General features: G+C 44.3%; 2 long non-coding RNA genes across 2 annotated transcripts; one reads left to right on the forward strand and one right to left on the reverse strand.

Annotated features, from left to right (window-relative positions):
- Positions 1-403: 403 nt before the first annotated feature.
- LOC136578854 (uncharacterized) lies at positions 404-2026 on the forward strand. Its single transcript, XR_010786668.1, has 2 exons — positions 404-560; positions 1598-2026. It is a non-coding gene; the product is annotated as an uncharacterized lncRNA (long non-coding RNA).
- A 14141-nt stretch (positions 2027-16167) lies between these two features.
- LOC136578855 (uncharacterized) lies at positions 16168-24410 on the reverse strand. Its single transcript, XR_010786669.1, has 4 exons — positions 24302-24410; positions 21240-21359; positions 20941-21143; positions 16168-16460 (listed from the first exon to the last, which is right to left on the reverse strand). It is a non-coding gene; the product is annotated as an uncharacterized lncRNA (long non-coding RNA).
- Positions 24411-25418: the final 1008 nt, after the last annotated feature.

A 25418-nucleotide genomic window follows, 5' to 3' on the forward strand; every position in this document is an offset into this window, starting at 1 on the left:
GTCCTCACTCACTGTTGGCTCCTGGCATTGGGGTACTCAGGAAACCTCTCTTTTTCTTCCATTCTTCACCACATGAGGATTGAAAGTACCCCCATGTGGCTGGCACTCTCACTCGGGAATTCAGAAGAAGAACTGAACTCTCTTCCCACTCTCAGACACTCATACTTATAATATCTCACATACCACATGACAGGACATAGATTGATGCATTTGCAGGCATCTCCCAGTCTCATGTAAACATTAACCTCTCATTTACTGCAGCTGCGCAATACACCTAACAAGATGACTAGACAACTTTGCACAGCGCATCTACAAAAGACATGACATGTATGACATTTATGGAGGGCCAGGAATATATATTCACATACTGTCCAGGAATAGCCTTAGGCATGTGCATCACTTGTCACTAGTAAAGGGGACGCCACTAACCTGGACACTCAGAGTCTTCACTCCTGTTCCCACACTTGATGCCTTAGCCTAAGGAAAGGCTGCTGCTCAGGATCCTACCACAATCCGCAGACTATTGAATGGCAATGTTATATAGGCAACCATCTGGCCAGGTAATTTAGACATCTTACAACAATGTTCTTTGTACACTATGGTAGGACTATTTGTACACTGTATTCATGGCTTGCCTTAGCTATTTGCGATCTGTGGAGTTGCATGGGGCACCAGTCACCAGCTTACAGAGGGGGCACCAGGCGGATGTAGGCTGGGGGAGATCACCCGTTTAGGGAGGCCCAGGCAGATGATCTTCAATACAATCGGCAAGGTGATACACTCTTACATTCCCATCCCCCTTTAGCCAGCTAGTGTCTTGTGGAGCTACATGAAACATCCTCCTGTCTGTTTCCTAGCCTCTGATGTTTCGAGACATCACTGTTAGCCGTTGGGCAACAGAATTGCTTAATTCTGCTACTGTATTTATATTTTAATGCTGTATTTACATTATAAGCTTGGTTCTGGTGATTGTATTAACATTATGAACTTGGTTCTGGTTTTGTATTTATGTTATGAGTTTGTTTCTGTATTTCTGGTATGAGCTTGTTCTGGTGCTGTATTTATGCACTGAGCTTGGTTCTGATGCTATGTTATGAGCTTGGTCCTGGTGCTGTATCTATAAAACGAACTTAGTTCTGGTTCTGTATTTATATATTGAGCTTGGTTCTGGGGCTGTATCAATATACTGGCTAATAGGTGCTGCAAAACGTACCATCCAACCTAAGCGCTTCCCTGGTTGCACTGATGAGATCCCCAACAATTAGCTGTAATCTATAGGGAGAACCTGTCAGCAAGTGTTCATTTTCCCTATAGCGCCACCACAGGAGAAAAAAAGTATTACACAGTTCTTATTAAAATGAATGGACTGTCTGCATAATACATGTACTAGGTCCTCCAGAGTGAGAGACCATCATTGCAGCTGCTCTGGTGAATAGATGAGGGTCCTGAATGGGGAACTGTGCGCTATTTTTCCCAAATTCTTCTAGCAGAGCATTTGAAATGCATTTTGTAAACCAGAACCCCTGTAAGGTAATTGCTTGCATCATCTTCCTTCCTGTAGTAGAGTATCTTACACATATCATATTCCTATTTGCAGGAGATAAAGTGACTTTAGCAGTGATGCAAATCGTGACAGGAACCTTATGACTCACAAATCTATGGGACAGGAAGAGTCGGGCGCGGAGTACCTGCGAGATAAATCAGAGCGAACTCCCGGAGATTGAGATTGACGTAGACTCTGACAGAGGCTGGCAAGAAGCTTTGAAGATGTCTGAATTATAGTAAAATCAAGAGAGCACGGGATAGTTACAATATCTCAGACTGTCAGATACTGTAACATGGACTGATAAATAGCGCAGCCCAGACTGAGCGCTGGAAGGATTGCATCTGACAACGGTACAGAGACGAAATATAAATAGCCTGTCTGGATGGAGGGCTGAGCTGCATTCTGCCATTAGGCTCCGCGGCTCCGAGTGATCATTGCTGAGTGATTGCATATATACAATAAATGACACCGCTCGCCTCATTACATTTATACATCATTTATATATATCCAGGGGAAAGAAAGGAAAGATTGCAAATGTAGTGCTGGGGGCGGAGTAAGTACATTATGTGCAATCAACCCACCACCCAAGGAATTTTCAGGAGCCTTAATATCTTATGTTTATGGATTATTGTCTTTTCCACGGAATTAACTATTATTTCCCCCCCTAAATTAAAGAAATATATGCCTTAAAATATATGTTTCTGGTTCATGCCTCCCTGTGATGTCTTTCGATCTCTTAAAGACGTTTTCTGGGACGTTTTGTAAGTGGGACTGAGCTGCAGTACCAGGGATGGCCACAAGCATACACTGAAATGCCATAAGTCATAGGACAGGAACTAATATCGTGTCGGACCTCCTCTAGCCTGGCGAGCATGGTTGCTAACCGCCTATAAATCCAGATTTAGCATACATGCTATTAACCCTTTCCAATCCACTGTCTGACCTCTGAAGACATTGTGATTTAAGGCTGTACAGCTCTGATGTTGGAAGACGTTGTCGGGGTTCTCTAACTGTATATTGCCAGCCTCTCTGCTGTCAAAGCCTATCCAACGTGTCACCTCATGCAGTACTTGCTTTAGCCAGCATATAGCGCCGTTGTATAACGGCAGAAAAGGAGTAAGCCTCCTAGGAAAATCTGGATACAAATTGGATTGGAAAGGGTTAAACCAGCACCACATATGTAAACCTTATAGGGTACTATATCTTATCTTGTGTCAAAAAAGAGGTAATTATAACCTGGAAACCTCCAAGAAACACATTACATAGAACTATAAATTCAAGGGCAAGATACTCAAAACAAAATACAATTAAAACTGTGTTAAGATAATACAGGACAATATATGTCACAATAACGTATGTTAAAAACACATAGAAAGAAATAGAACTGAAAAAGGATTTTGATTAAAAATATAAAAAATAACGATGAAGAATATAAAATAGAATAGAAATATGAACAATAAAAATTAACAAAATATGAAGCGCTTCTATAGCTTCATGGATGTGTTACAATACATTAAAGAAAACATTTTTTATTATCTCTACATATGGCCGCCTGCACACGGGCGGCAATCCCGCGGCGGTATTTCTCGCGGGATTTCCGCCACTGAAAGTTTGCATAGGAGTGCATTACAATACGCACTGCTATGCAGACGGCCGCGGTTTGGCCGCGCGAAATCTCGCGCGGCAAACAAACCGCGGCATGTCCTATTTTTGTGCGGGGCTCGCACTCACCCAGCCGCCGGCTCCGGTCTGCGCATGCGCCCGCTGCGTGGCAGTCGGCACATGAAAGAGCCGGGGCCGCCAGGCGCGGGTGAGTACGCGCTCGTCCCTGCAGGTTCTCGGGTCGGGTCCCGCGACGAGAATTCTCACTGCCGGATACGACCCGCTCGTCTGCAGGCGGCCTATCATTCACCTACACCTTTGGTTCGCAGGGTTTTTGTAACCTGTCTTTTTCTGACAAGAGTGGGTATTTCTATTCATTAAGTCCCAGCTTTCTTTGTTTGCCAACCAAGGCCCGTCTCGCCCTCTGTCTGTAAGAACCGGTGGGCAGAGAGTGAAGACCAGAGTCTGCAGTACACCAAGGTACTATAGAACAGAGTATAGAGACAGTAATTTGGTAGGTTGGCATATTTCCTCTTTTTAGGGGTGTTCTGAAGGTGTGACATGGAGGTGTGGTCTGTATAAAGGATGGGACATATGTCCGTAAAAATCTTTGTCCATCCGTGGAATTTGGCTCAGCTGTCCAGAAAAAAATTAGGATGTTGACAATGCCGCTGGTGAGGTGCAGCAGCTCAAAGTGGCATCGATTCCACAAGTAGACAGAAGATGTCTGAAGGGATGTTGAGCCATGCAGTCTGCATAACCCACAGATCCGTGGTATTTGTAGAGTGAGGACCTAAGGTGTGAATGGACCTCTCCCCCACATCACATAAATGCTTGATTGGGCACAAGTCGGGAGAATGTGCTGGCCACGCCATTTTTTAGGAATTCTTCAAAATGCTCATCGAATCCATTCGGGACAACTTAGGCCCGATGGCGCAGTACATTACCCTGCTGGAATATCCCATCATTGTGTTGGTCCACGAAGACTGTGATGGGTTAATTCTAGTTTCCCTTTGCAATTAATAAATAAGAGAAAAATAAGTTTAATTTCTCTCTGAGCTATTATCTTTTCTCTCTTTCTGATCTTGTTCTCACACGAGTTATTATCTGTCCTCCTTCTCATCCCGTTCGTTGATAAGCTTATCACAATGTGTGGATGTAACGTCCTTGTGACCGGAGTCTTTGAATAAAGGTATTATTAATTGTTCTTTCCAGATATCCAACGACCTTGGACATGCACTGTGATTGAATCCTGTATGAGCTACTTCTTTATATATTGAGATACTTGTAATAAAAACTTCACTTCTTCTTTGGCTAACCGCATACCGTGTGGTCATCCATTTGAGTTGTCTATGAGTACTCATGATTCAGACTAATTGGGAAGCAGACAGCATCAGCTGAATGGTCTGTTAAAGATCCCTAACATTACTTGGCGTCCAACTGTGGGGCAGAAGCTAAATCCTTACCTGCAGCCGATACCTGACGACCCTACCTGCCGACCAGCCGAACCAGAGGCCACGGGACCCCAGATCTTAAAAACACTGGTGTAAGGTAAGCCCTTGACTTGCCATTTTCCAGCTCTGGGCTCCTCTGACTTCAGTCCCGTGTTGACAGGTAGTGAGTTGCTGCATGTTATATAGGATGCTTCTGCCTGTAATTTTACGGTGTTCTTAGTAACCGTGCTAGACGGAAGAACCCTTGTGTGTACATTGCCATGCTGTCTGCTGAAAGTATTGAACTGATAGCTTTTTGTTGTGCTTTAACTGCCGGACTCATATACTTAGCTGTAATTTGTTACAAGATTACTAAAGCCGCGTATAGAGGTGAACCCTGGTCCCCCCTATCCCCGTAAGAAGGAAAGAGATTGCAAATAGAATTCCTGCCAGTACTTGGCAAAAGGGCCATAGAATTCCTGCCAGTTGAGGACTTGGCAGAATGGACTAAAAAGTCCATAAGTGTCCTGCCAGTTGCGGACTTGGCAGAAGGTACTAAAAAGTCCATAAGTATCCTGCCAGTTGCGGACTTGGCAGAAGGGACGATAGTGGTAAATCAAGAGGTAAGTCCATAGTCAGAATGGGGTCCGAACAGTCTAAGCCTTATCTGACACCCATCGAGATAATAAGAGAGGGGGAAGGGAAGGACATTTGTAGGCAAGCCTATAAAATATACAAGCGGATAGGACTTAGAAAAGCGGGAACCTTTAACTATGAGTTCTGGCAACAGTACGGGAAAAGGCATATGAAAGATATCAGAGACGCCGGTCTAGAAAAAGGAATAGAAGCCATAATAAAAGAAGAAACATAGAGTCAGGGAAGGGATAAGAGGGCTCGAAGAACAGACAATATGGGAAACGTACAGGGCAAGGAGTATGCCTATATGGAAAACAGCTAGAGAAGTAGCAAAGGACAGAGAAAGCAAGTTAGCCGTGGGGAGAGAATGTAGCAAGTTGTTGAGAAAAGCAGGTGTTTAGAATTTTGGGAGAATGGAGTCTTAAACCAGCAAGTTTGGGAAAGATTCAGAGATAGTCAAAAGGTTGGATAAAAGTATGTTAGACAGATGGATTGAGGCAAGTGTAGATATGGTAGTAATCGGTTATCAGAGAAAGGGAATCCTTTTAGTCTGTGTTCCTTTGGGACATAAAGCAAGTTCATGCAGAATCTGTGGACAATTATGTGACAAATAACCATTATTGTTTGTCTTGCATGTCTTGATGTTATGTAATCTAATCTTTGTTATACGTTTTAGTCTCCTTCATACAAGTGTAAGAAAGCATCTGTGGGGGCTTTTAAGAATACAAGGGTTAAAAATGCGGAAAATGTTGCGCTGTTAGAAGCTCTTAGCATGTTTTCTTTTCTATGTGTTTAACTATTCCCTGTTGTTGAACTAAAACAACTTTGTTCAGTCTGTGTTTCATATCCTCAGAGAAATATACCTCTTGTAATTACTAATGATTAATGTTGTTTAAAGTCTGAATATTCTGACTACTTTCTAATATCTTAACTATTATTCTGTTTCATAGAGAGATAAAATTCAGAGTCAGTTAGAAAAGGGCCTGTCATTCTCTGACCGATTCAGGGTCATAGAAAGAAGGGAGCCAAGCGTTAATGAAATAAGAAACTTGTAATGAATTACGTGAATTATACGGTCTTAAAAATAGAAAACATATAGGAATTTGAAGGTATATTTTTGCTTTTGTTGTGTAAATGTCAGTTCTGTGATTGGTTGGACGTCTATATCACTGCTAAATGCTGTTAGTATTGTACTGTCTCTGAGAGAATGTTCTGTAGAAGAAACACGCAAGTGTTATAATTGCAGCAAGGCAGGCCACCTGGCCAAGAATTGCCATTGTCCGAAGAAACCCCGTGACTAGGAGACGGATCATGGCGCCACTCCCAGCGGCAATGACGCGCTGCGTCGCCTGAATCCGTCCCAATGAAGTCCCGGCAATCCCGCCCCAGTGTCCCTATTGGAAGCAGAAGACAGAGGCATTCAGATCTTTGAGCCTGTTTCCATAGGAGGTGGGGAAGTGCCTTTCCTTATAGACACTGGGGCTACAAAATCCTGTCTCAGTTCACAAGTAATACGAGATCTTAATATCCCTGTTTCCACAAATACGCAGACGGTGCAAGGGGTTTCAGGAGTGCCAATTCAGCTGGCAGAAACTGAACCGCTAGAGGTAATGTTTAAAGGGTTGCGATGCCTCATGTGCTTCCTTGTGCTGGAAGGTCCTGAAAGCATATTGGGAACCGACGTGATGGGACCCTTGGGATGTCGTATCGAACTTCACCCGTCCGGTGAGGCTCGTATACACCCCCGGTCTGAAAGTCACCCGACCTTCTGTCGGATGGCAGCAGACCTAGCGACACCTCACCCTCATGCACGCAGAGGAACAAGCTCTTAGTGTCGTTCCGTCGAGCCTTTGGGCTACCAGTAAGACGGACCTCGGCAGACTGTCAGTCCCACCGATGGTTTACCTAAATGAAGGGGAAAAAGCCCCCATGGTCCGTCAGTACCCCCTGGCACATGCCCAGGAAGATGCAATTGCAGACACCATCTCTTCTTTATGTCAACTTAAAGCCCTCGAGGAATGTGTCTCCCCAGCCAATACCCCTTTGTTCCCCGTTAAGAAAAAGAGTATAAAGGGCCAGCCAGACTGTCAGTATTTGTTCGTATTTACCTTCAGAGGAAAGCAGTACTGTTGGACAGTGCTGCCACAAGGGGCTCAGAATAGCCCAAAACCAGTTCACCAAATGCATGAAGCTGGTATTAGATGCCTGGCCAATTCTCGAGGGCACCGCCCTCTTGCAATATGTTGATGACTTACTTTTGTGTAATCCTGACCCAAATAGTTGCCTCAATGCATCACTAAGCATTTTGCGTTTTCTCCATCAGAGTAGAGTGGCTGCAAAGCCAGCAAAGAGAAACTTCAGTTCTGCAAGTCCCACGTAGTGTTCCTGGGCCACTGCCTAGGTCCAGGTACCAAACACCTGACGCCGGAACGCACGAAGGTGGTAAGTGACATGCAACTTCCCAACTCCCATGCTCAGTTGCGTACCTTCTTGGGACTGGTCTCATACTGTCGGCCATGGATACGCTCTGCCTCCATGACCATGCAGCCTCTGTACGACTGTTTGGGTTCACGCCCATTTGCCCTGACCCCACAGGCCGAGTCAGCCTTCCATCAGCTGAAAGTGCAGATAACCAGTGCACCCGCACTGGGGCTGCCAGACTATGACAAACCTTTCCAAATGTACGTAACTGAGATGGCGGGACATGCCACCGCTGTAATGACACAAATGCATGGTGACAAAAAGCGCCCTGTAGCATAATACAGTGCCCATTTGGACGCAGTGGCTAGAGGTCTCCATCATGCATCTGAGCGGTTCTAGCAGTTCAGGCACTACTGGACAAAAGTTCTGACGTTGTACTAGATCACACCATGGTGGTCTATACCCCACATGACATGCATGGTATCCTGACTCAGGTAAGCTGTTGTCATCTGTCTCTTGCAAGACAGATAAAAATGGAACTAGCAGTGCATTCCTCCTCGAACATCTCATTCCAAAGGTTTAAAGGTTCCATATTCATTAGAGTAAAATTGTCTGAACGCATTCTTTTCGAAGGGGCCAATCAAATATCTGATATGTATCGGGGTCCTGATTCTCCCATAATAAAAGAAGTACCAGACATGTTGTATTTTGGTGCCCAAAGCTTTTGTTCTTCTAAGAGCTCTACCCATTAAAGGGGTTGCACCACAACTGACTTTTGTCAGCTATCCACAGGACAGGTGATAATAGTCTGATCAGTGAGGGTCTTTCCGTTGAGACCCTCACCAATCTTGCAACTACCTACAATGATGTGGAGATTGAATGGAGCAACAGTCACACATGTGCAGTGCAACTCCATTCAATAGGGCTGATAGAAATAGCTGAATACAAGCGCTTCTCAGTCTCTGGCAGTCCCATTGAAAATGAATAGAGCAACACCATCCATGCGCAACTGCCACTCCATTCAATCTCCTCCTCATTGCATGGGGTGCAGTGAGCCCACAGTGAGAAGGAAAGGGGACAAGGGACCCCAATTCCCAAGATCTGTGGGGTCTCTGGTGAGAACTCCACTAATCAGACTTTTATCACCTGTCGTATGGAAATGTTAGGGGCTTCCCTAAAGAGATAAAAATCCTATAAAGATGGGAAATCTGGGACTATAGTGACCTCTAGGGGGCAGTTTGAAAAACTGCACCCAGATATTGCCTCCTATGTGCTGTGCTTTGATTGGCAGGCAGTCACATGTTTGAAGGTCCTGACATGACAAAGGAGAGAGTAAGGACTGAGCATGCTCTGTGGGAACTTTCTAGGAGGAGGATGCCTGGATATAAAAAGGGACAATTTATGCTGCCCAACAGTCTATATGCAGAGACCGTTGCAGAGTGAGCTGTGCTGCTGGATTGAAAGATTGGAGGCTGATAGCTGCTATAGAGGACTTGGAGAACAGAGTGCGATGGCTGGAGCTCCATGTGCTGCTGAGGCACTGAAAAAATGCTGGGATCCAGGGAGAGGAACTGTGTGCAGGCCAGAAAGATGATGGGATTGTGCTGTAGGACAACAGATGAGGATCAAGGAGAACATTGAGGAGTTCATTGGCAACAAGTTGTATGTGAGACCGGTCTCATAAAGCTACTAGAGGTGCACACTCAGGGCTCCTGTCCAAGGGCGTAGCGATATCCCACAGCAGATCTTTGCTGCGGGAACTGCCGCCAGGGAGCAGGGGAGAGCTGATGGCTCTTCACGTTGAGCCTATCTAACAGATAGGCTTACTGCGGAGAATCAAGGCAAATCACAGCATGCTGCGATTTAAATCCTGCGAGCGGAGAATCGATATGAGTAGTCTATGGAAAGCGTTCACTGTATTCCCCCGAAGCCGGATTATTGTCACGGGAAACGCAGTGAAAAATCATGGACAGGCATCCTAAGTAAAGGGTGAAGCTCTAGTTAGCCAGCAGGCCTGCTGCTAAATTTCTGACACCCCAGTACATGGACTGTTATTAAAAGAGATATTGTGCATATCTATGGGAACTGGCTTTTCTAAGAGACGTATAGAAGTCTTAACCCTTTTCAATCCAATTTTGGATTCAGGGTTTCCTAGGGGGTTTTCTCTTTCTGCCATTACACAATGGCGCCATCTGTTGGCTACAGCTAGTACTGCAGTATGTGACATGCTGGAGAGGCCCCAGACCACAGAGCGGCCAGTAATCTACAGTAAGAATACCCTGCCGGACGTCTTCTGACATCAGAGCTGTACAGCCTTCAATCAGAATGTCTTTAGACATCCGACAGTGGATTGGAAAGGGTTAAACCTTAAAGGGAAAGCTGTGTATTCTCTTCTAAAACCTGCGTTTCTCTGAAACAGTACTGATAATTATTGAGTGTTGTTGGCATTGACTACAAAGTAATACTGTTATTACATATTCTGCATGTTATTTCTACATTTAGGGTGAATGCCCACAAACGGATTTCTACCTCGTTTCCCGTGGCGGAAATCCACACGTGAATTCCGCAGCTATTAGGTTCTATTGAACCTAATAGCTTTTTGCCTGCCAATGCTCACATTTTGATTTTAATCGCGGTACTCCCGCAGCGTAAATCCACGGGCATATCCCGCAATGCTCGTGGGCATGAGCCCTTAGATAGTCATAGTTAGTGACAAGGTATTTGAAGGTAAGTCGCTATGCCACCACTCATGACAGATAAGTGAAAAAAGTCAAATGTGCTACAACCCCTTTAACTCTTCTCTTTTTGTCTGTAGACGACAACCTTCTAGACATGAAAGAAGGTTCATACAGTAAATGATAGAATAACAGAAATCCATCTGCTATCAAGAAATACAAAACGTAACCCATAATTCTTTGCCTATATAACAATTTGACAAGTCTGCAGATCTCTTAGATTACAGCACTAATAAAAGGCAATTGCATCAGAATAAAGCTCCTCAGTCGCCGTCAAAAAACATGAGTGGTCATTAAGGGGTTAAAATGACCACCAGTGAGTGCACAAAAAGTGCATGTCCCACAATGCCCCACGGCCAGTTACTGACGAGTGAACATTCACAACTGTACAAACTGTGTCGTCATTACAGAATTGGAAGGCACTGAGCATGCCCGACCAGTAAAACAGCAGCGCCTACAGGACGTAACCAATGGATACCAGTGGAGAACTAAGAGGAGGGAGGGGGGCACAGGTAAAGTAAGGCCTCTGCAGCTTTGTAAAACCACTTCTAACATAATGTTACAGAATTACATCTAATCGCCTTATGAAGCATATAGCTTTCACTTAGAATAGTCGGAATACCCTTTTAACACAATAGCAATAAGAGGTGTTTGATTAGTAGCGGACATTATCCTGCCGTCCAACTCCAGGACTATAGTTTACAGTCTTATCAATGGTTGGGCACATAATGTCCCTACTAATGAGGAAGCAGAGCACCGGACTGTTTTAACGTCCCTATCTCTAATATAATTGTATACTTGCTGATGTCAGTTATGTGTTTTATGTTCAATAAACTCATTTAGTTCATTACTTTATCTGTTGTTCTCGGCAAGTGAAACGTGTTATAAAAATCCAATACCAAATGAATGTTCCTGAGATAGCCGAGTGTTCAGTACAAGTGTGTGAGGAGATGATACTGTATATGTGAATGGGAATAAGCCGCTGATGAGAAGACCCATGATTTATATACTATATTCCGGCGTGTAATCTGTATTGTAGTAATTAGCTAGTTAATTAACTATGTAATTGAATACGGCAATGCTTCTACAGGGGGAAATGTGCAGCATGTGGCTGACTGATATACTCATTTCATACCTACAAAAGCAATCCGGAGCCTCGTTTGCAGTGGGTATGTGACCCTACACAGCTGTATTTGGGGTCTTAAAAAGTCACTGTACTTGCAACAAACTTTGCATAAATCTTGTCATGTCTGACCAGGATGAACCGAAACCGGTGACCCATACAGATCCTGGGCTATGTTAACACAGTGGAACAAAGGACATAAACCACCACTGGTAACGAGTGGAATAACAGATGGAAACTAGAATAACAGACTGCCTATAGAAGATGTCCCATCCTAATAAAAATGCACCCATGCACTTGACCACTCACTCTTCCTATTTGGGACAAAATTAAACAACTAGGTAAGAATATAACTACCACCAATAACCACAGTAATTAGCTTGAGAGGAGCATGGAAAAACAGGTGACCAAAATCCAGCTCCGATTCCAACAACCATCAAATGAAGACTGAGAATAATCAGCACAGGTCCACAGCCAAGACAGAATAAAAGCCCTCCCTAATTGCTAAGCAGGTGCAACATATAGTAGAACACTCCCATAGACACTCTCACTAGTGCTAGAGAAAGCAGAGGGAATACTCTAAAGCAGCGCTAGCATAAACCAGACCTCCCTGAACAAAAATCAAAACATGCTACAACAGTACCTCCCGTTCTAGAAGGGGCCTTAGGACCAAGTCTATTTGGTTTACGTCTATGAAAATTCTTAACTAGATGATCCACATTGACATCTGTGGATGGAATTCGTGTCATTTCTTCTGGCCCATAACCTCGCCAATGCACTAAGTACTGTAATGAATTTCTCACTTGACGAAAGTCCACAATGCGGCCGGTCTCAAATTGAAGATCCCCATCAACCATCACCAGGGCAGAAGGAGATGAGACATTCCCTGGATCGACGTACTTTTTTAACAGAAATTTATGAAACACATCTGTAATCTTCAAAGAGCTTGGAATATCCATTCTAAAGGACACATAATTAATTATTTCCGTGACCAATAAACCGCAGACCTAGTTTGAAAGACTGTTGTTTGAGTTTGATTTTTAGTTGATAATTAACCAGACCAAATCTCCTACCAAGAAATTAACCCCCTCAGATCACCTGCTTTCTGCCACCCACTGGAAATTTTGTACCGACCTTCTAAGGTTTATCTTGATCTCAGCCCAAACAGCCTCAATGTTAGAGGGGAATTCATTCTCTTCCGGAACCTCTGAAACAGTTTTGGAAAAAGAAACAAAACATTTATGAAATCCATAATTGCAAAAGAAAGGTGATCTGCCTGTAGACTCTAATGATCTATTATTTAGAGCAAATTCCACTAAAGGTGAAAAACTCCGATCAATCCTTCTGATTACTGTTCTAAACTTTGATTACACCTCTCCATCTGGCCATTAGTCCCTGGATGATACGCGGAGAAAAAAGAGAATTGTATTCCTAACCAAACAAACTGCCAGAACCTGGAAACAAACTGGACCCTTCGGTCAGAGACAACATTAACAGGTAACCCGTGTAATCTCACGATATGAGAAACAAACAATTTTGCCAAAATTTTAGCATTAGGGAGACTGTGTAGAGCCTCAAAATGGCACATCTTGCTGAAACAATCAACCACAACCCAGATGACCATATTACTCTCAGAAAGTGGCAAATTCGTCATAACATCCATGGACAAATGAATCCAATGTTTCAAAAGAATCAGTAAAGGTAATAATTTCCCGGTTGGGCGATTCTTTAGTTCTGTTTCAAGCCCCACGTGCGGAAAGAAAACTAAAAATACATCCCTACATAGAGCCGGCCACCAAAAGGTTCTCGTAAGTAGTTTTTGAGTGTTATTAATCCTAGCATGGCCCGCCAGGACCGAACTATGCACCTCCAAAAGAACTTATAGTCTTAAATGTACAGGAACAAAAAGTTTTCTCTCAGGTGGAACTGGCGGAGCTAAACCTTGTGCCTTAGGAACTTGTTCTTCCAAATCTAACAACACAGCCGAAACCACTACACCCTAAGATAGAATGGGTGCGAGAGGTGTGTCCGAGACCACGAGAACAAAATTCCTGGATAGCGCATCCACTTTGACATTTTTACTGCCAGAAGGGTACGTGACCATAAAGTCAATACAGGAGAAAAACAATGACTGCCGCACCTGCCTTGTACTCGTATTAAATCTCTTATCTGATTCAAGGTGTTTACTAGTAATTAGCGAACCCCAGAAACCTCTGGAGGGCTATCACATTTTCTGACCATACCGAGTCCCACACAGCATAGACTTTTTCTGGATCCATCTTAAACCCTTCACAGTGACAGTGTGACCCAAAAATGTAATCTGGCACATTTTTCTTTTCTAACAAATAAATCATTCTCCTGCAGTTCTTGTAGTACCTGATGAACATCAAAACATGACAGTCACAATCAGGGGAAAAGATACTCAAAAAACAGACCTCTATCAACGAAAATCAAAACCTGCCGCAACAAGTCTATAGTACAAACAGATACAAGAAACTTTGTAATATGTCTTAATAGAGAAAAATGCCTCATTCTCCACTTACGAACCACTCCTCTTCCTGCTGCCTAGTGCATTGATCACTCACTCTCAATACACTGCTAAACTCTATCTCAAGAGATCAGGTGGATCGACTCACTAAGAGATCAGGTTGCTGCTGCCCCTAAATGTCTATGCAGAGAAAGCAGCTGTAGAAAAAGAGACAAAGGCAGAGAGGCATACAGGGGTGCTGCTGAAGGCTTCAGTAAGTATTTTATTCTTAAGGCCCATTTAGACAAAACGATTATTGCTCAAAATTCGTTCAAAGGTAATCTTTTGAGTGATAATTGTCTTGCATTTACACAGCAAGATGATCGCTTAAAATTCGCTCAAACGGCAGTTTGAGTGACAGCTTTGAGCGTTCACTTTGCATAAGCTCTTAAGTAGCTAATTAGCTACTTAAGAGCTTATTAGTGTGCAAGTGAAGGCTCCCACTGTATACAGAAGACAGCTGGAGTGCTGTCTTCTGTATACAGCTGCTGTGTTCTTGGAGCACTCAGCTGGTATACAGCTGAGCTCTCCGAGTGGGTTATGCAGAAGACAGCTGGAGCGCTGTCTTCTGCATACTGCTGCTGTGGTATCCTGCTGAGAACTCACTGCGTGGTTCTGCTGAGACTCATCGTTGTCTTTCAGCTAGCTTTTGAGCGAATTTTGAGCGATAATCGTTGTGTCTTAATGGCACTTTACTATACCACCAATAATGTAATTTACAGCTACACTGCTCCATACTGCTGTATAATGACTGTATAATACAGACACCTATAGAGCATATGACATACTGTAATAAGTTACGGTTGCAGCTTCCATCTTGCCTCAACTGTCCCATTCACAGCTCACTTTCCTACAGTCTGTGGCAGACATCAGGCACTGGCCTCCTCTCAGCCTCTCTCTGTTGCCAGAAGGACACACATGCACAGTCTTAAAGGGCCAGCGTGCAACCTAAGACCTGTCCACTTCCAATAATGAAGCACCTCTGGCTATTTTAAGCATCTTCCTCCTAAGAAAGGTTCCTAAACTTTTGATTCCTTTGTCCCTCTGCAGGTGCTGTTCGTTTGTTCTGACTTTCTGAATCTGATTTTGGCATACCTTGACTACTCTGCATTCTCTACTCCTGAATTTGGCTTGCTTTACTGATGATTCTCCTGTCTGCTGCCTATGCCAACTCTTGACCTATTTGTACCCTGCTGATTCAGTTTTATGTGCCTTGACCTCCAACCTCTCTTGTGTTGCAGTATATGCTGCCTGCATTGATTACAGACTCCCCTGACTACACTTCTATTCACAACTTGGTCTGCAGTTGTATCAGCTGCCAAATAACTGGGACCACTGCTAGTGTAACAGCCTCGGGACCCTGCAGTGAAGCCCAGATACTGACTGGTAGGGTGAGACGCTGAAGACCAGTTTTCCTTAAATGTTGCTTCTAAATTTGACCCAAAGTCAAACCAATGTGTAGCACTGCGGATCCATATCTGCTGGTTCTGACAGAAGTCTATGGAGAGAGGAGTAGGAGGGAGCAGCTGTGAAAAGAGATATAGTGGCAGAGAGACGCACAGGGAGAGACTAGTAAGTGTGTTACTGCACCCCAGTGCTGGATTCACAGCTACACTGCTCCATACTGCTGTATAATGTCTGTATAACATAGACTACTACAGAGCGTATGACACATAGGGCAGCACAATAGCACCAATATTGATGTAATATCTTCACACAACACATTTAAACCCATAATATACATCATCATTGCTGTAAGTACATTTCCTCTTCTTCATCTCCTCTCTATTACACTTCCTACGTTCACTTATCGTCCTCTTTTCCCCTCACTCTTCACTCGGCGTCCAGAAATTCCAGTTATGAATTGCAAATTCATTTATTTAAGGCTATCCAGGCAGCCGACTGTAACCTGCAAGTCACATAAAGTTAAGAGATATGGATTTCCCAGAAACAAGTTTGTCCATATTAAATTGGATTACCATATAAACTGTGCGGGAATTTAGCAAACGGATTCAATTAATTTCTCAGCAGTCAGGTTTTATTAAACCGTATAAGTAAATGTTTGCTATAATATTTTGTAACCCGCTGAGCTCTTATTACATAGAAAATAATAATGTATCATCATTTTCAAAATGAGTCGGCAAGTGCTCCTGTCCATAATCTGCCGCGCGCATTTTTCATTCCGCTTTAATGCGCTCTGAGAGCATTGATTTATTTTCTGTCCTATGCATTCACTTAATTTATTTCCATCAAAGCTTCACAGTGCATCATGGGCTGCAGTCATCGTAGGCGGTATTAATCATGTTTTTCCCCTCTTTTTGCGTTGGCGGAATGATACATGTAGACGTGTCAAGCAGGACGTGATTTTGATAAATTCCCACTTTGTTTTCAAGCTTTGAGGTTAAAGCACCCACCTTGACCCGTATCAAAAAAAAACCTAAAAACGAAAAGAAACTCAATAATATTGTAAACGAGTAATGAGGAAAATTACAGAGCGGATAAAATGCTGGAAGTTTCTCGAGCAAAAATAATTAAAACCTTGTTGTTCCTGAGACTGATGAAAGCTGCACAGTAGGTGCGTCCATCATGGGTGATAAGAGAGAGGACAAACGTAGACCAGCTGTCACACTGTATTCAGAACAACGTCAAACGGACTTAAGGCTTTTTCAGATGGTCGTAGGCGCAGCTACGCTCGCCGGTACAGAACGTAGATGCGCTTGACTGAGGGGAATCCCTTCCCCTTTGCCGTCGGTTCAAACTCCGTGCCAAGAGCTGTCCGATCTTCCTACGTGTAGATTAACTACGTGCAGGAAAGATAGGGCAGGTCCTATCTTTTCCTGGCTGTACAAATCACGGCTGGGAAAAGAGGTGATGAAAGATAAACAACTGAAATTCCATAGAGATCAGTAGTTTTGTTTTGTCCCGTTATACGGCTGTGATAATCGCGAGGACAAAACCGCACTTGTCTGAATCCGCCCTTAAAGGGGTTGTCCCGCGGCAGCAAGTGGGTCTATACACTTCTGTATGGCCATAATAATGCACTTTGTAATGTACATTGTGCATTAATTATGAGCCATACAGAAGTTATAAAAAGTTTTTCACTTACCTGTTCCGTTGCTGGCGTCCCCGTCTCCATGGTTGCCGTCTAATTTTCGCCGTCTAATGGCCAAATTAGACGCGCTTGCGCAGTCCGGGTCTTCTGCTGTTCTCTATGGGGCTCCGTGTAGCTCCGTGTAGCTCCGCCCCGTCACGTGCCGATTCCAGCCAATCAGGAGGCTGGAATCGGCAATGGACCGCACAGAAGAGCTGCGGTCCACGGAGGGAGCAGACCCCGGCGGCCATCTTCAACCGGTAAGTATAGAAGTCACCGGAGCGCGGGGATTCAGGTAAGCGCTGTGCTGTTTTTTTTTTAAGTCCCTGCATCGGGGTTGTCTCGCGCCGAACGGGGGGGGTGAAAAAAAAAAAACCCGTTTCGGCGCGGGACAACCCCTTTAAGGTGGTCACATTTTAGTGTCTATTTTATGGTCACAACACCCCACAGTTCAACTGACCAAGTTAGATCACCATTGATCCACTGATTAGCTACTTTATTACAGACTTCACCTAGTAGCAGCAATTCGTCATGGTATAGATTCCACTAGGTGATTCAATCATTCTGCAGGAGTATTGGCCCCTGCGGACAGGAAGCTTCTTGCAGTTGGTGCAGATTAGATGGAGGTGCTGACATGTTCTGATCAGCTGACAGGAAGGGTTCATCAATTCATGCTGCTTGTGGCAAATTCTGACCTCCCAACCGAAATGTGGATCCATCTGACCAGGGGATATTTTTCAGCTCCTCAATGATACAATTTTTGCACTTTTTTATATCCTTTGCATCTATGTTCCCCCACCCCCTGCAGTCGTTTAGTTTCACATATCCTTTGTCCTCTATGAATTGCTGGAGATACCTTGTAGGTTCAGGTACTTTGAAACATATTTTTGGGGACTGCCCCTGTATGGGTATTTTCTGGAAATAATTTTCACGCCATTTGAAAGCTTTTTAAAAATCAAAGTATAGTGGAGACGCACATTCGCTCTCTTGCAAAAATAACCCTTAGTGACGGCCAATACACCTTCTCACTGACCTCACTAATGGGCTTTACACCTGCACATATGTCTTTTTAAGACGGTGGCTGGGCTGAATGCTGACAGACAGGCTCCTGCTGTAACAGCCTGGAATGGAGAAACCTCAGATCTTGGAAGTTTAACACTTTATAAGCCACAATCAACAGCGACTGCAGCATATAAGCAGATGATTGCGAGGAGGCACTTTTGGTCACCCATTGGCACCCCACAGTATGATCGCAAGGTAACAATGAGTTCCAATGGCAGCCAGAGGCATGACAAAGGCTTCTGTTTCTACCAAGTAACTCAGCCTATTAGGCCCTGCCTCCGTCAGTATCTAAGGGTTTATTCAGACAACCGTTAGTGCAAAAAAAGTGGGCCCCAAAAAAGAGCCCAGCACTCCATTGGGCAGTTCTCAATACTGAGCCAGCCGGCCACCACATATCTTGAGTAGCGTCCACCAGCTGCTGTAGCTTCGGCTTCAATCCTCACCTGTATTTTTTAATCCTTAAATAATACCCCCATCCTAATAGTGTCCGAGGAATGCTAATAGAGGGAGGCAGTGTCCAACAGTGGAAGACCTGGTTCAATGTCCTTCAGAATCTGGTACATATATGCAACAGTCAAGGGTTCCGAAAGTAAATTGAGGGTAGCACTTGAATTTTACGCCATAAGCTATAGGGTCATACAAAACTTATTTTCCAGTTTTATGTAGATAAAGACTGAGGACACTTTCATTTTGGTCAGATTATTCTGCAGAACGCTGTGGAATATTCCACTATGCAGAAAAATTTTGAAAAAAATCTGCATGTCTGGATTTGGATGCACTATTGAAAATAGCAGACATCTGCAGGCAATTTTGCATCAAAGTCCACATTTAGACCTATAGATTTTAACCGTGGAATATGCTGAGTAATATTCTGTCCCATCTTTAGGGCACCCTTACCCCTTCCCTCTGTGCACCATAATAGCACATTGAGACTTGTGTATAAATAACTCTGATCTTGGCTCTTCAACCCTTTAGATCAGGGGTGTCAAACTCATTTTCACCAAGGACCACATCAGTATTATGGTTCCCTTCAAGGGCTGTTTATAATTGTAAAGCTGTATTTTAAAGGATATTTTGAAAGGGAGGATGATTGGAGAACAAACAAACCAGAGGAAGTTTCTAAATCAAAATAATTGGGGCACAAGTCCCCCAACACAGACACTTGACTCTAAACTGCCACACAGTCAGAGAAAAGGAAGACTTATGCGAGTTAGCAGAAGCTGGTGAAAAAGTTCCCAAAAACACTAAGGGCTGAGCCCTTACTCACTGGGTTAAACAGCAGTATAACACAACCTCCTCTCTGATCGGGGCACCAGGCTTGCAAGGTATGGACAGACAGTCTAGAACAGACTCCTCTGCAGGATGACAACAATAAGCAGCCAGGATGTACAAGCCACCTCACAGTCTGAACTCCAACAAGCAGCGCTGTACTGCAGGATATGCTCAGTGAGAGAAGCAGACAAGGGAGCACACACAAAAGGCTCCAAGGACTGCAGTAACAGCCATAGCACTCAGTCTGTATGCACCTGACGTCACAGTATAGGACCATAAGGTCGTCTGCAATCCCGGTACGCAGCGACAAGCCGCAAACAAGCCCACAGTGCAGCGAAAGGTCTACCCGCCACAGCTCCGGATCCTCCGATCTAGAAGAGGCTCTTGTAGTGGCCCAGAACACCATTCTGGTCCCCACCATAAATGTCATACATGTTTTTTCCTATGTAGATGCACTATGCAAAGTTGTCTTGTCATTTTCTGTATGTGTGTTGCACAGCTGCAGCGTCTGAAGGATTAACTTTAATAAAATCATTGCCTTGCCTGTCAGCTTTGTCTGCTGAATATATCTATTCTATGGTGTCATGTGGTATAAATAATGTTATAAATGGGACAGTTTGAGAGCAGGATGAGGTCTTCCATCTTGTCTGTTACAGAATGCTAACACAGAGCCATACGGAAGCACCTTCAGCTTCCATGTAAGTGAAGATGGAGGAAGAAGAGCAATATCCTGTAGCGTTTGGAGTATGGATTTGAAGAAGTGAGTCCCAGCAACAGAGAGAGAAAGCAACCCCCAGTTTTCTGAAAACAGGTACCCGTTCACACCACAGGCTTTTCTCCTGTGCAGCCGTGACATGATTAGGATCACTGCACAGAGGTACTTGATTGAGACACCAACGCATCTGCCTGTGGGGTGTAAATTGGCTAAGCCTTCCTGAGTAAATAAGTGTTTTACCAGCGTGTATGTGGAGTGACCCCTACCCCCTTCCTCCTCCAGAATGCTCCCAATCCAGGACCAGTGATATATAGATAACCTGGACTATAGGGCTGCATAGATCCTGTGTATCCTCCCTACCTCAGAGCTTTAATCTGTTTCTGCTGAAAGTGAATTGTACTTGTATTATCTGTTATTCAAGTATAATTATTCAAGTAAAAGTTACACCGGGCCCTAATGGTTCCTAGGGACCCGAGGTACTACACACAAGTCTCTGTGTTTATTACTCCACCACATAGAATAACGGTGTGTGGGAATGGTGGTGTCACGAGTGATATCTACTACAACACCCCTCATTCCTTTTATTGGCACTCCCTTCCAAAGAAGTGTTGAAGCTGGCTTGCAATCTGCTCTGGCCTTCGCTGTGTGGCTTCCCTCAAGGACCAGAGGCTGGTAAGTGCCACCATGACAAGTCAGCACTTATCCCTCCCAGCTCTTCACGTTGGCCAGGTGCCCAGGGTCACCCCTCTGGGGTGTTGTTCTCTTCTCAATCCATACCTTTCAGGCCACATAAAATGACGTGGCTGGCTGGATTCGGCCCACATGTCTTGAGTTTGACACGTACTTTAGATGCTTCTGTCAGTGCGGTTAGATGCTCACTGTCAACACTTCAGCACCTCCACAATACGATTCAGAGGGAAAAAGAGTAGGCATAACAACCAGAAGCCTAACAGAGGTTGTGTGGTCTGCCATGGCTGTCACTGTAAAACAATTGAATAATATGAGTGTACTTTTATTGAAGATGGAATAAAAACCTGGTTTTATGCACCACGATTCTTCTGCTGCCGTTCATATACCTTTGGATGCTGCATAATATTGGAAAATTGGAGTCCATTTTTCCAGATCGGCTGTGCAGATATTCAGCCTCCCCTGAAAAGGGGATTTCATCTATTGTGCTGTTGGTGGAAAGTTTTTATCTAGTTAAAAAAAATAATAGGACATATTATTTAGATCAACATTTCATAAGCCGGTCTACGTAAAATCTGCACTGACATTCCCGTCACAAATGTACTCCGTGGCTTGCTACTCTTAACACAATTGTGGTGTCTCGTGACACATCTGTGCACCAGACTTTGAAACAGATGGGGATGGATGGCTTGGGGGAAGGACTCCATATGTGTGGGGCAGTTGTCCTGGTATAGAGGAGAGTGCAAGCTCCTGTCTGATGTGCAGAAGGTAGAAACGCTTACTTGCTGCTGTGGGCTATAAAGAGGGACCTAAAACAAGGTTGAGGGGTAAAATCACCCTGGACATGGAGGAAAAGCTCCACTTCATCTTCCTCGGTGAACCAAAGGGCCATCCAAAAGCCACAACTGCCAGGCAGAGACTGTATCTGTGCCAGCTTCCTCTTTTAGGAGAACAAAGAAAGTTCCAGTTTAAGCAACATGCAGCACAATCATGAGTTCTGTACCCTCACACAAGGGCCATGCCAAGGTTCCTCCAACCGTGAGTTTTACCAGATATGTGAATGGGAGTGGGCACAGCCAAGGGCTAATCAAGAACCGGCTCAGATAGTAGTGCTTACTGGCCTGTTAGTAAGAGGCCTGGTGAAGGTTTGAACCTGAAGGCAGATGACCAGGATCAAGCTCCCCAATGATCTATGCCTTCAGATGGAGTGGATTCTGGTGCCTTGTACCTTGTTAAACCCATCCCACAATACAAAACCCATAATACAGCTATGTTAACAGAAAAATAAAAAAGGTTGTGGCATTTTAAATGAAGAATCATAGAATAGTAGAATTGGAAGGGACCTCCAGGGTCATCGGGTTCAACCCCCTTCTCAATGCAGGATCACTAAAGGCTCATTTACACTGAAAGATGATCGCTCAGAAATCGCTCAAACGACAGTTTGAGTGACAGTTTTGAGCTATCATCTTTGCTTAACTCTTAAGTAGCTAGTTACCTACTTTAAGAATTAAATACAGGCGGAGCGGGACACTGCTGAAACTCTGAGAACAGCAGCTGTTTTGAAATTGCAAACAGCTGCTTTGTTTTCAGAGCTTTTGGCTAATATCCTGCTGAGCTGTTAGCGCCGAGAAACAGCAGAAGCACTGACAGCTGCTTTGTTCTTGGAGCTTTCAGCTGGTATCCTGCTGAGAAGTCCCAGCGAGATAACAGCTGAAAGAATGTTATCAGTGCTGCCCGCTAAGCAAATCAGCTTGCGGCGCTGATAACAGTCATTGGTGATTTTTAGCTTGCTAGAAATCAGCGATGAACGAACAGTGCATGATAGCAGCGCGTTTAAACATAACGATTATCACTTAAAAGATGGCTTTTGAGCGAATTTTGAGCCATAATCGTTGTGTTTAAATGGGCCTTTAATCATCCCAGATAGATGTCTGTCCAGTCTCTGTTTGAAGACTTCGATTGAAGGAGAACTCACCACCTCTCACGGCAACCTGTTTCACTCAATGAAGATAGAAGCAAAAAAAATGTGTCATTAAGTACCAAATTCGTCCGCATCATTACAGTTTAATTACTATACAATAGAAGTGTTCAATGACTTTCTAATACTGTAGATATTAGGACCTAGTTATAAAGCCCTGAACTCCAGAATTCTCCCAGAGCTCTATTTGCAGTCTGCTGCAGCCAATCATGAATCTCATCAATCGACCCAAAAGAATGGAAGTGCAGCGCTGGAGCTATGGAGACCTGGGATTGGTGAGTATAGGCTCTTTCATTACACTCATTGTTAAAAAAATCAAACACCTAGGAGGATTGGTCAGAATCGAATGCAACTTTCTGTGTAAGGCTGCCTACACACAGGCATGCATTTTATGTGGATGCAAGGCGTTTTTTGTCAAAAAAAAGCCTCCCATCGCTTATGTGAAATAGCGATCCTCAGGCACAGCTTTTAGACACGTTAGGGGATTGGCAAGGGTTTTCCATTGCTTTCCATGGGAAACATCACATCACAAGGCACCAAACTCATATGAGATTCTCCACATGATTGAAACGTTGATGCAATATCACAGCAAGAGGTTCATTTATTACAGAATACTGAACACTTGAAGGGAGGCTCTAGTACTCTGTTGTACCGCCTCCAGCTTGGATACAAGATGTGATACGGGCGGACATGGAGGCTCGAGTACCCTGTTGTACCGCCTCCAGCTTGGATACAAGATGTGATATGGGCAGGCATTGAGGCTCTAATACCCTGTTGTACCACCTCCAGCTTGGATACAAAATGTGATACAAGCGGACATGGAGGATCTAGTACCCTGCTCTACCACCTCCAGCTTGGATACAAGATGTGATTTGGGCTGGCATGGAGACTCTAGTACCCTGTTGTACCGCCTCTAGCTTGGATGCAAGATGTGATATGAGCGGGCATGGAGGGTCTAGTACCTTGTTGTACCGCCTGTAGCTTGGATACAAGATGTGATACGGGGGGCATGGAGTCTCTAGTACACTGTTGGACCGCCTCTAGCTTGGATACGGCGGGCATTGAGGCATACAGGTTCCATATGGAATCCTGCAGCATATCACTCCACATTAGATGTAACTGAGCCTAAAGATTGTATAAACTCGTAAGCTGTTGATGTTGGTGTCCCAGATGATCACATATGTGTTGTATTGGTGATAAACCTGGTGACCGGGCAGCCACAAAAGTGTGACAATGTTGTGGAGGCTCTTGGAAGCCGCCATGAGAGGAACCCATGTGGTTGCAGGATGTCCTGAACATATCACTGAGCTGTCATTGTCCCTTGTACCACTACTAGTGGTAACCAACTGTCGTATGTGGCCCTCCAGACCATCACACCAGTAGTGGGGGCAGTGTGCCACTCCACAGCAAAGGCAGCTACAGTGGCCCAGCGGGTCCTACAGAACATTCACATACACATTTGTCCTGTCTCACCTGTCTATGTGCCGTCTATGGGCATAGAAGGTGCCGTCTGTAGGAAAGACCCTGTTTCTCCCCTTCTGTCCTTAGCCTGATGTCAGAGTTCCAAGGACAGGAAACAAACACATTAGTCCCTATAGAAGAGTGGGAGGAGATCAGAAAGTGCAGGAAATGGAACAGAGGAAATAAAAGGAGGAGTCAGCGAGCAGTTAGGCAGACTCAGCCAGACATCAGTCAGCCGTGTCACAAGGGAGGTGTACACATGCAGAAAAAACTCTACACATTTTCCTGTCAGGTCAAAAGAGGTGCAAACCCATTCCCTGTTTATTCCACTGGAGAAGGAGTGGATCTTTCCAAGGTCATCCAAGCTACAAACAGTGAGTCATTGCAATCCAGTGAAATCAAAGCCAGGATTAGTTACTTTAACTACACTTCACAAAATCCAAGCCAGCCCTTGAGTCAGCACAGCTACAGTAGGAATTGTCTCTAGAATTCAGTCCAGTGTAAAGTGAGGAGAGAGCATTGAAGTCAGCCTGAACAAATCTAACACTGTTGTACTTTCATCTGTTCAATTGACTGCCTGGTACACAGCACCGTGTACCAATTACAAAGTATTGTATCTGTATACATGTTTATCAGAAAACTAAGTAAATCTGCACACTCCCAGATTTCTAAGTATTGCTGTACTCAGCTCATTTATTTTACTGCCGTGATATTCATTAGGGTCAAGTTGGAGTGTTGGCGTCACGTGACAAGGAGAGGCCTTCCTGCCGCCCCGAATATGGTACGTTCCGCGGACCATTGCACAGAAATTAGACACTCGCCCCTAGGTCTTCAGACATAAACCCAGCCGTCATCAGTGCCCAAACTAAACCTGGATTTGTCGCTAAAGACAATCCGGTTCCACTCTGTAGCGTCCAGTTTCAATGTCCACAATACCACTACAAACAATGTTGATGTCAAAGGTCATACATGTAATGGGTGCCATGAAACTAAATGTCCTTCTGCCCAGAACCTGGAAATGGTTCCAACAGACACAGAGGTGTAATGATGGCGCCACCTGTCTATAGAGGGCAGACAATGAAACAGTTGGAGCTGCTCTTGTTTGTTGGACGATCCGACAATACTCTGC

The sequence above is a fragment of the Eleutherodactylus coqui genome, chromosome 9 (genome assembly GCF_035609145.1).
Source record: "Eleutherodactylus coqui strain aEleCoq1 chromosome 9, aEleCoq1.hap1, whole genome shotgun sequence".
NCBI lineage: Eukaryota > Metazoa > Chordata > Amphibia > Anura > Eleutherodactylidae > Eleutherodactylus > Eleutherodactylus coqui.